The 12,501-nt window shown below is 36.0% G+C and overlaps 1 protein-coding gene and 1 non-coding gene across 6 annotated transcripts in view; one reads left to right on the top strand and one right to left on the bottom strand.

Annotated features, from left to right (window-relative positions):
• Positions 1–12,501, bottom strand: part of NEK10 (NIMA related kinase 10) — a 186,153-nt gene that overhangs the window by 75,870 nt on the left and 97,782 nt on the right. The gene's annotated exons all lie outside the window — the stretch shown is intronic.
• LOC120581877 (U6 spliceosomal RNA) lies at positions 428–534 on the top strand. Its single transcript, XR_005647394.1, has one exon. It is a non-coding gene; the product is annotated as a U6 spliceosomal RNA (small nuclear RNA).

Below are 12,501 nucleotides of genomic sequence, written 5' to 3'. Positions count from 1 at the left end.
ACTAAAATTTATCTAAGCACTACCTCAACTTTATAGAGATACATTTACAAATTGATGGTGAAAATAAGGTAGAAGAAAGATGAGGAAAAGAGAATGCTTAACCTAATTTTTAATTTTTTTAAAAGCAAACTGTTTAAATTTTAAAATTCCATCAGTAGTCATTCACTGATTTATAAACCATCAAGTTGCTAATTGCCAACTATCCTTATTTACACACTAAATGAGGTAAACAAGGAAAATACTGACTCTAGATGTTTTTCAAAACATTTTAAAATAGGAGCATCTTGCTAATTTATGAATAACATATTAATTCAATAATATGATGATTTATAAAAGATAAGAGGGGGATTTCTCTTCTTTAAATGTAACAAAGTGAATAAAGTGAGATGGCAGTGGTCATATCATCTTTGTTAAAAGTTTGATTATTGTGCTCATTTTGTCAGCACATATACTAAAATTAGAATGATACAGTGCAGATTAGTATGACCTCTGCACAAGGATGACATGAAAATGTGTGAAGCAGTCCATATTTTGGAGGCAGTAGGATGACAGGCAAAAGCTACTATACATGAGGACTATAATCTAATTTATAAAATTGTTTCCCATAGTGGTAAAGATTAATGATTCTGCTACTGCTACTCGTGCATACTGGAATTGAACAATTAAGTAAATGGATGGCAGATGGCAAAAGCCAGGTTCTCACTGTTGGACTGAAAGGTTACAGATAAGCAAGGAAAGGCGTTGGGGTGCTCTATGATGGGGCAATAGGTTAGAGTTAGAGACAATAGAATGAACCAATGTTTAGCTTAATATTGCTATGGACGATTACATATAGAAATATCTACAGATATGTATATATACCCAGGTTAGTATGCACATATATCTCATTGCTCTGTCAGCTGAAAAGACCTAGAAATGATTACAGTCCAGGAGCAATAAGCACACTTAGCACCAGAGCTTGGTTTTTGACACTACTCTTCAATAAAAAGAATCAGGAGTCCTTGGAGAAATGACTGATTCTAGGACTGGGGCAAGAAATATTCTATATGAGCCTGGAGCATCTTACAGTGCCAGGAAGTTAGTATTCAAAGAAAAAAAGAAAAGAAAAATTCACAACAATGGGGATATGTCAGAGACATTTTACATTGAATGTCTAGATCTAGGGTTCACAAGAACTCTGGGCTGGACACAGTATATTGGGGATGGTCAGTATAGAGAGCCATGAGGGTGACCGAAACAGCCTAAACTTGGGTCGACCCATAGCCTGAGCCAGTGTACTGCACTCCCTTATCAGCCCCTCCTGAGAACAGGCTGGCTTCAGGGTACATCATACCCTCAACCTCCGCCCATTCATCCCCTTCATCCCACTTGCCCACACGGTTCTTTCTGGCTTTGTTCACTCCACCTTATAAAGAAAAAGCCCTTTTCAGCCTGACCTTTGAGATGCTTTTAAATCTTGGGGTGGGAGTGGGGCAGGGAGCCTTTCCCAATCGTCTTCCTCCTCTTGCAATAATTCCTTCCAATAAAGTCTCTGCTTATCTAAGTCTGGACATGTTATTTTTTTTATTTGACAGTTTATCAAATAAAAATAACTCACGAAAACTTTGGCTATAAAGAAGTACAGAGATAGGGAAGTATCTGGGAAGGAGCCAAATAGGAATATGGGAACTCGGGTTTTCTTTCATATTCTAATTCCGTAAGAGGTTGAATGTCCATGTAAAGAATCCAGCAGAGAAGGAGAGGTTGAAGATGTGGGAGAAAGGGAGGATATAAAACCCCTCCAGGCCCCGGGGGTGAGAGAGCTGAAGGGGCAGTGGGAGAGATAGTACCTGCAGGGGACAGCCAGGTTTTACCTAAAGCCAGGAGGTAAAGTTTCAGAGAAGAGATTAAGAGGAGACTGCTGATCTCAGATGGATTCCAGAGGTAAAGCGGAAGAGTTAGGTGAAAGAGGTGAAATGGTGGTCACTTACAGCCAGTGGAAAAGAGACCCAGGGCAATGCTAGGGCCAAAAGTGTTCCCAGCCTTTCTGCAGCAGCGGCCCAGCTGGGCCCTTGCCCACTCTCTCTTGCTCCAGGCCACACACTCAACGGCCACTAAAGTGACCTTCTCATAATGTAAACCTGATCCTTCACCATGTCCAAGGACCAGATCACGTTCTGTCATTGCCCTGTGAGTCTCATCCATTAAAAACAACAATAACATATAATGTCAAACCCTCCCTTGGCCCCAAATCCTCCTATAAGTACCATTCTTTTCTTCATTTCTAAGCAGTGTCTCTTGAAAGAGTGATATCTGTTGGCCCCTTCCACTTCTCCATCTATGATTCATTCTTTAACCCCAGTGCAGTCCAGCATCTATTCCCATCAAACCATTAAAATGGCTCCTCCTTAGAACACCAACGGATTACTAATTACTTCATTTGCTTTACTTTCTTGCAGTTTTTGACGCCCATGACTATGACTTACTTCTTGATACATTGCTATATTTTTCATTCATTCAATACATTTTTATTAAGCACCTGCAAAGTATCAGGCACCATCTACCTGCTTAGAATATACCAACAGACAAATCACCTGTCCTCATGGAGTTTATCTTCTAGTAAGAAATAGGGAGCAGGGAAAATAGGAAACAAACCACAACAAAATGATTAAAAAGTAAATTATATGGTATTTTAGTAGGTGATAAGTGCTACAGAAAATAGAAAATTTATGTTAAGGGATGTCGGGAATGGATGTGGGGAGGCAGGTTGCAATATTAGAAAGGGGGGGTCCCTTCCGCCCTCACATCCCATATAATGGTGTTTCTTTCCTTCCTCCATCTGTTAAATAATGCTTTTCTTCTCACCCTTCACTCTGGCCTTGGATAACTCCATTCACACCAAAGATTCCATTAAAACCATATGCAGACAATTCCCAGATCCAATCTCCATCCACATGTCCTTCAGGCCACACAGGGTGCCTCACCCATGAGTGGGCTCTGTCACAGATCACTTATTCTTAGTTATAATTAGAGTTAGCACTGTGCTCTGTGAATTATTTGCCTGTTTAACAAATTAGGCTGAGACCTCATCTGATGTTAACAACCCTCGCATTCTCTCAAATTTCTAGGGCTGTTTTTGAGGTGTCTCAAAGGGGCTGAGGCATCTCTGCAGACAAAGGCCAGGGCTGCTGCACCAGAGAGAGAGTCAGCTCCAGGGTGGTGTCTTCAACCCCAGGGCCTGCTTTCTTCATAATTGGTGGTGTGACAGAGACTGTCTTTGTCTCCACAATATCTCCTGAGGTGAATATTTCTTTTCATTTTTCTACCTTCTCCTTTGCTACTATACACTTCAAGTACTCCTTTGACTTTTAAATATGTGTGTATATGTGCATGTGTGTGTCCACGCGTATGTAGGTGAGCTTTTTCTTAATCTGAGAGACTCAGCCGGCTACTGAACCTTTCTGATGTCAAGATTCAATGATTCCATGGCATCTGCCACTTCAGTAATTCCTGGTGTGTCCCCATTTTCATACTAGTGACCCACAGTTAAACTTAACCTTCCAAATGTTAATACTTTCCAGAGAACATAAAATTGTAATATTTGCCAGCTGGGAAGTCATAAGAACAAGCATATATATATAGCACTAATGAGCAGAAAGAAATACTAGGGCTGAAGCATCTGTCAAAGGGTATGCGAAATTGAAGAAATTAAAACTTTGAGAGAAATAAAAAAATTATCATTGAAAAGTGTCTCATTGGCAATCTAATGATGTAGCATCTTGGAAGTGGCATTTGAAGACACCGTAAAAAATTATTTTACTCAGCAAATGTTAGAAAATACCAATTAAAGAATCTTGAGGAATTTAGGACATAGTGAAGACTAAACGTTTAGAGACAAGTTTCTCATTGAAACGATCCATCCAATAATATTTGTTTCAATGAGTAAAGATAGAAAAAAAATTTTTGCATTCCACTGCAGTATATTAATTCTGAGTCTATTAAAAAGTATATTTAGTTCTCAGGTTCTGGCTATCAAACTCTCATTTCCCTAGACTGCCTTAAACAAAAAAGGAGAAAGAGAACTAACTTATCATTGTTACCTGAAAAAGAAACAAAAATGTAAATTTTGATAGACTATAAACCATCTGTCTGAGAACACAAGGTCTATCATTTGCTCAATCAAGGAGGCAAAAGTCCAGATGAATTTATGAGGATAAAAGTCTGACCTGAAGTGATGTAACTAAATCTATATGCCAATAACTACAGTTTGTAGATGGGTGATAGAATAATCAGGAGGGTCATTTCATAAAATATATACATGTCTATAGCGAATGTACTATATACATGAAATTAATAATAAAATAAAATAAAATGCCTTAAAAAATAGTTTTTTTTAGACTGAAAAGCATATTATTCCATATCTTGAAATGATTCGATGTAGAGCATTTAGCAATATAGGATGGCTAAAACACATACATGCACCTAACGCGTGTGCATGGGTGTGTGTGTGTGTGTGTCTGTCTGAGCGCCTGTCACTACATGGTTATGGTAAAATATATTACTATGGTGGGAACAGAAGTTAATGAGAATTAAATGGGATGAGGGAACTTGAAAGGACTCGGAAATAAGTGGCTCGGTGCATTTTCTGGAGGAGAGTGAGCAATATGATATCTAGATACTCGGTGAGATGAACAGAACTTAACAAAAAGGACTCTAAGCAGAATGATGAATGTAGCTGCAAGATCCATCCATGTTCTGATCTTCTATGAGGCCCTACTTATTATAAGTACCAAACGGCACTGACGGAATATGGTCTGGTCCACTCTAGCTACAGAAGTTAAAGGGCATTGTGACTAGCCCGGCTGTGTTCTCCACTATGGAGGTGTGAAGGGATTGAGCTGGAGGAGAGACAAAAAGGCAAGGTGAGTCTCCACTAATGCAGTGGCCAAAAAAAATATGGAGAGGAGAGAAAATTCACAGGACTGATTGCTGGTGGGGAGGAGGGTAAAGAAAAGGGAAGACTCCCTCATCTTCCAGGCTCCCAAGCATCTAGCTTGGATGACAGGGTGGATATCAGTATCATCAACATAGATACAAGGGGAGCAAGTAGGCGGGAAGAAACTACATCAATTTGGAATACATTCACTCATGCCCATGAGCTCCACAATTAAAGATATCTAAGGTGTAATGCCATTCTGGATGTCAATCGTCTCTTAAAGCCTCATCTTCAGAGATTCTGAAATATTCTGGCACCACAGAAATATTCACAGATGCCCACTGTCATTAAGCAGATAATTTAAACGATTTGATATCTAAACAGCTCTAAGTTTGTTCTAAACACAAAGTTCTTACAGAGGGGAAAGGGAATTAGATGACACACTCAAGAGTCATGAAATAACATACTATGCCACTGAAGGAAACTGCCCACATCTTTAAAATGAATTTTAGAGCCTGCCTGGACCTACGTTACTATTAGAGTTCGTAGCTTTAACCAATAAAAATCCAGGACACCCAGTTAAATTTCAATTACTAGAAAACTGCAAAATCTGGGATATATTTATACTAAAAAAAAAAAAAAAAAATACAATATTTGAGACACAAACTGGAAAACTCCATTATCTGAAATTCAAATTCCATTGGGCATCCTGTATTTTATCCTAGTTGCAATGTTATTGGCATAATGTATTTTGTTAGTGCTCTAGTCATCCTTCTTATAGAAAGGCACATGAAAAGCTAGTTAAGCATTAAATATGGTTTTCTGCACTTACTTTAGAAAAAATAATGATAGCAGTATATTTATATGGGACATTTGGGACATTTTTCTAAAAGCATCACATTTCCCTTCAAGAGACGTATTAACTTGTTTTAACACCAATAAAATCAATGCTTAGAAAGTTCACTTAAATATAAGCAGCATCTTAAAGTATGAAATACATATGAATATATAAAATGTTAAGACCGGGCCAAATTTTTGCAGCCATGAGCATATATTATCTGTGAACATTTTAGTTAAATAATAAATAAACTGGACTATGATGCATCAGAATAGCCTCATTAATTCCATAGGTCAAGGTGGGCCATGACTGGTTTCTAGATGCTAAACCTTCCTACTGGGTCACCTGCCTCCTGTGGATTGGGTTTCAGGAGATGTGTGATTCAGACCCCTAAGTAATGTTTTATGAACTAGAGTGTGAGAAGATACTCTGGTTGGAGGAGTTATCAATACACTTTCCATGTACGAGTGATAGATGACTCTTAAAACTAATACTGACCCATTATTTCATTGATTAATGCAAAACTTCTTTAAGCTAGGGAAGCCTATATACACACACAGACACACACACATATATGTATGAGAGTAAAAAGATTAGACTGACACAGTCTTATGCAAGTTAGACTCAATTTTCATCTCCCCACTAGGATCATTGAATGTTTCCCAGATGGCACAATTGATTTCAGATCATTTTAAATGACAGTGCAATTTATTAAGAATCTGTTCATGAGATAATGTATGTGCAAGTGCCATAAAAAATACTAAACACTATACAAATGCAAAGTGACATTATTATTATATAGAGAAATCTGTCACCTTCCATGGGGATTGTGGGTTAGATAAGTGGGTTAGATAAAAACCAGGCAGCACAATGGACATGGTAATGAGGATGGGACTAACATACTCCTGAACCTTGAGGAGGTGTGAATAAACAACCAAACAAATATTTGACCTTTAGACTATTCAAGCCAAAGTCAAATAGGCCAAAGACTTTTACCACCCTTGGTGACAAAAGTTGGTAGCAGTAACAGTGTTGTTGGGTCGTCTTTTCCAGCAGGTCCAGTTTGAGATAAGTATGTGTGATCTCAAAACACCAGAGGCAGCCTACTCTCCCCCTGTTCCACCCAAATCAATCTCCCTCCTGATCTTTGCTCCTGGTTCATGGCAACCTTTATCCCCTTGGGGAAGTTCATTCCCGTCATCCCCAAGGAATACCATCCTTTAACGTATAGATCAAGTTCTTCCTATTGGGTGGAAACTTCTCTTACCAAACCAGAAACAAATAGCTTGACACCAAATTATAAAAGCACTGCAGCCTGTATTTATCTAGTTATATTTTCATGTATTCAACAAATATGTACTGACCCTGAACTATATACCAAGCACTGTTGTAGGTGTTGGGGACACAGCAATGAACAAAGCACACCAAAAAAATCCCTGGCCTCATGGAGTTCACCTTCTACTAAGGGAGACAGCTAACATATAGGTAAATAAATAAAAGTTTATTAAGTACTATGAAGAAAATAGATTAGTTATTTAATAGAAAAAGTATATCTTATGAGTTAATATTTAACCGTTCTCTGGCATCAAGTAGCCATTTGACCTTTGGAGTTCTTGATGTTCTCACCTCTACAAGAAAGAGAGATTTGTAAGATTTATTCCCATCCTGGAATGGAATGCTGTGTCCATCAATTAAGGTTTAAAACATCTTAATGACAGATATATATGCAGTTTTAAAACTTAAACCTTAAAACCTAAAGCTTAAATTTATTTTCCAATATACCTAAACATTGAGGACAGAATCAATATTATGTGCAAAATTAGGACAGTTTCTACTCAAAAACAAATTTGTGTGAGCATATTAACAATTTTTTTTGATGATGTATTACTTTGGTACACTATTTGAACCTATTTTTTGTTTAAGATTTTTTAAATAAAGAATTTTTATTCTAAAAGATAGCTAGCATATATTTCAAAGTTATGTTTTAGAATTCATTCTTATAATTTGTAGACGTCTTAGAGTAAATCTCCACTGTACTTCCTCATAAAATGCTGGACAAATAGATCCTAAATCTGTACTCTTCTGTGGCTGAAAAAAGAAAAAAATGCTTTCCTCTTTCACCTTTTAAACAGAAATTCCATAGTTCCAAAACTCTGAATATATGAAAAACCTTTGGCCATGGGCTTTTACAGCTTTCTCATGAATGATTTCACTCTGTCTCCCTATTCCAGATAAGTAAACCATTTGCTAAGCCCTGAAAAGAAAGCTATCAATAAAATAAAATAAACAAAATAAAATAAAATAAAAACAGATTCAGTGTGATTTCAATACAGAGAAGCTTCTTTCACTAAATGAATCTTTCCAGAGGCCAAAGTCTGCATCTCACAATTAGTGATCTCTTCTTTTGTGTTAAACATTGTAGACATTCCTGGGAGGTAGATAAGGAGAAAATGGGAAGGAGGGACTATAACATGGAGAATCCACGGCCAGAGTATGTGTGATAACAACTATCTGGTTGATGATGAGCTAAAGGACAATAGCATGATACAATACTGAGACCAAGGCCACACATGAAGCATCCTTACAGTAATTTCAATAAAATTAGAATGTAGTGAAGAAAAAAAAAAAAAAAGAGTAGACAGAATAAAAAAGAAAGAGATTTCCGAGAGCAAGAGCAAAGGAATTTCAAGTTACATTTCATTACAACTGCTCTTTGCTGTCTATAACTGACATAACCAGAAACTGTCTTCCATGCTACATTTTTGCTAACATTCTAGATTGCCATAAGCCATAATCTCTACTACCCTGACTAAAAATTAATTAAAAAAAAAAAAAAAGGAATTGTCTAATGTCTGACCCCTAGATTTCTTGGTAAAAGTTAAGCAATTTTTACTACCATTTTACCCACACTAAATTGCTAATTTCTCTCCTCCCATAGGCAAGGAATGGTCTACTTTAATTTCTCCTCTTATTCAAGTCACTAAAATGCAAGGCAGGCAGTTTTTACTTCCTTTAGAAGCATCTTCCTAGAAAACTTCCATGTTCCCGACCCCTAACAATGATAAAATTAATCTTAATGATCTGAACATTTATAAAAAATAATCCCTTCTCTCTTTAAGTACAATAACTATAGATTTTCAAAACAGAAGGAAATAGAGCACTTTATTCAAGTCCAAATTTATTGTGTTGCATTTAGGAATTAACTGCTATCATAGTATTCCATGGGATGCCAGCTCTATAAAGAGAGAATCAATCAATTTAGCAACACACATAGTGTGGCTGAATGGATGACATCTTGACACTGTGAGACTATCTTCCTTGTACTTTAGTTTCCTTTCCTGTACACAGGAAAATGATGTGTAATCTGTGTTATAAGGAATGCCAAATGCAACATATTTTTAAAATATAAGGCTCAGGATACCATGTTTACTCAAATTATACTCTTGCCCTTTTCTCAGATGTTAGCAGTTTAAATGGGGTAAGGGGCAAAAGAGAAACAGAAAAAGAGAAATAAGGATTGTACTTTGTTTTGTTACCACGTGTAGAGATTGTCACCTTAATTTATTGTACAAACACTGAAAGGTTCAGTGGTTTTAAATTGATAACTAGATCGCTTAAAAATTTTTCCTCTCCTTTCTCAAATTTATGAAAAGTATAGACTAACTAACTTTGTGAATGGGTTGTTGGAGAAATAAAAGAAATAAGCTATGCCCAAGAGAAAGGTCCTTAGCAGTCATTGAAAAGACCAAAGAATTCCAGAATCATTACAAATTCAATAAAACAATAAGAAATAATAAAAGTGACAGAGGGCCAAAACAAAAATGAGAATTCACAATACTAAAGTAAAACAAAGAAAACATTTGAGACAAGCAAACAAAAATGTGTTTAGTACATAATAGGCACTTCTTACTGATGAAAGGTACAAATAAAATTAAAATTCATTAACCATGATATATTTGTACTAAATTATATAAAAGCAAAGCAGAATTGATTATAAATAGAAAGACCACTATTATGGACTGAATGTTTGTGTTCCCCCAAAATTTATATGTTGAGATCCTAAGCTCCAACGTGATAATATTAGGAGAAGCGGCCTTTGGGACATAAAGGCAGAACCCTCATGAATAAGATTAGTGCCCTTTTAAAAGAAATCCCAGAAAGCACTCTTATCCCTTCCTACATGTGAGGACACAGTGACAAGATAGCCACCTGTGAACCATAAAGCAGGCCCTCACTAGAGGCTTAATCTACCTGTACTTTGATGTTGAATTTCCCAGCATCCAGAACCATGAGAAATAAATTTCCATGGTTTATAAGCTACTCAGTATATGGTATTCTATTATAGAAGTCTGAACTGACTAAGACAACCACTCGATTCAAATAAATACATACATACATACATACATACATACATACATACATACATACATACAAACAACAACAGCAGGAGCTTTTTCATACCAGTTTTATTATTGACATAAATAAGGATATACAAGATCTGAATAAACTATCAATAATAGTTGGACAAACATATATTGAGTTCTCTGGTCTAAAAACAAAACACGGCCTCTTCAAAGAATCTATAAAATTTGCATAAACTTTACTATATATCATGTATGGCACACTATCACTATGGTGACTTGTCAAGAAAGCATTTTCACTGGCATGCATACCTTTGTATAGTCCTTTCATTCATTATTTCTGGGCTAAGTCATGTGACTGGCTTTAATCAATGAGATATTCCAAGTGTGATCCTAACAGATGCTTGGTAAGTGCTTATATGGAGGCTATAATTTGGGAGCTCTAAATCTTAGGATGCTCCCTTTCAAATTCCAGCCACCATATCATAGGAAGTGAAGTTCAATCCACTCATGTAAAGAGAACACATGGAAGTAAACCAAGGATCCAGCCAATAGCCCAAGGTAAACTCCCTACCAACAGTTACTACCAACTATCCTTGGAAGAGATTCCTCCAGCCCTAGCTGAGCTGCCCAGCTGAAGCTGCGCAGAGCAGAGATAACCCATCTTCACAAAGCCCCTCCAAATTGCAGAATTTGAGCAAATAATTATCGTGATATTAACCCAATGATGTGGGGGTGAATGATTATCTGAATATCAGGGTACAACAAGTTTCTTAATTAATCCTGAAAAACTATAACTGTATAAGATATTCTATGACATAACAAATCGTTTTTTAAAAAAAGTTTTGAACAAAGAAAAATAACCCAAGATTTTGAAATATAAAAAAAATCATTTTATAAATTACCTCTAAGTGAAAGATCAAAACCTTAATAACTAATGATTTAGAAAATAGGGACACTGAAAATTATACATATAAAAATCAATGAAATCAATAAAGTTAAAAATATTAAAATTATAAAAAGTATGCTCTTCTACCACCTTGGAGTGATATTAGTCATCATTAACAAAAGGAAGTTCAGTTAATTCATAAATCTGTGAAAGTTGAACAACACACTCCTAAACAACCAATGGCTCAAAGAAGAAATTAAAAGGGTAACTAGAAAATATTTTGAGATGAATAGAAACAAAACACGACATAGCAAAATTTATGGATAATCCCAAAGCAGTGCATATAGGGAAATTTATATCTGTAAATGCCTATAATTAAAAAATAGAAACAATCTTAAATATATTACCTAATCTGCCAATTTAAGAAATTATAAAAAGAAGAGCAAAACTAACCCCTTTTCTTAACCCAAAGAAAAGAGTTCTATAAAGATTAGTGTAGAAATAAATAAAAATGTCCAAAAGAGGGATTGCTGGGTCATATGGTAATTCAATCCTTAGTTTTTTGAGGAACCTCCATACTGTTATCCATAGTGATTGTATACAGAGTAATATATATACTATAAACTGTTGAATTGTACACTTGAAACTTAAAAGGAGAGACAGTGAGAGAGGGGCATGGGAGGGAGAGAAAGAGAATCTCCTCAAATTACTAAAATGCTGGAAATAAAAGAGGGAACACTACTATCAGCCTTACAGAAGTACAAAGGACTTTAAGGGAATACTGTGGACAACTGTCTGCTACCGAATTAGATGACCTAGATATAAGGGACAAATTACTAGAAATACACAAACTACTAAAACTGACTGAAGAAAAACAAAATCTGAAAAGAACTATAACAAGATTGAATCAGTAAACAAAACCTTTCTCACAAAGGAAAGCCCAGGACCAGATGATTTCACTGGTAAATTCTACTACATGTTTAAGGAAGAATTAACACCCAATATTTCACAAACTGTTTCAAGAAATAGAAAAGGAAGGAAGACTTCGAACTCATTCAGTGATGTCAGTATTACAGTGATACCTAAACCAGACAAAGACATGAGAAGAAAACTACAAAACAATATCCCTTATGAATATAGACACAAAGCATCTTCCACAAAATAGTGAACCCAACAACATATAAAAAGAATTTATACACCATAACCAAGTGGAATTTACCCCAGGAATATAAGATTGGTTCAAAATGTGAAAATCAATCAATATACTATGTCACACTACAAGAATGAAGCAAATCTTCTCAATAAATGCAGGAAAAGCATTTGAAAAAATCCAACTCTCATAAGAAAAGCGCTCAAAAACTAGGAATAAAAGGAAACTTCCTCCACCTGATAAAAGGCATCTGCATAATCCTCAAGCAATGTTATACTTAAGGATAAAGAACAGACAGTGTCCACCCAGAGGGGTAAATGATAAGAATCTATAAAAACAAACAATATA

The sequence above is a fragment of the Pteropus medius genome, unplaced genomic scaffold (assembly GCF_902729225.1).
Source record: "Pteropus medius unplaced genomic scaffold, Ma_sr-lr_union100, whole genome shotgun sequence".
Taxonomy (NCBI): Eukaryota; Metazoa; Chordata; class Mammalia; order Chiroptera; family Pteropodidae; genus Pteropus; species Pteropus medius.
This window is presented reverse-complemented; position numbering and strand designations above follow the sequence as displayed.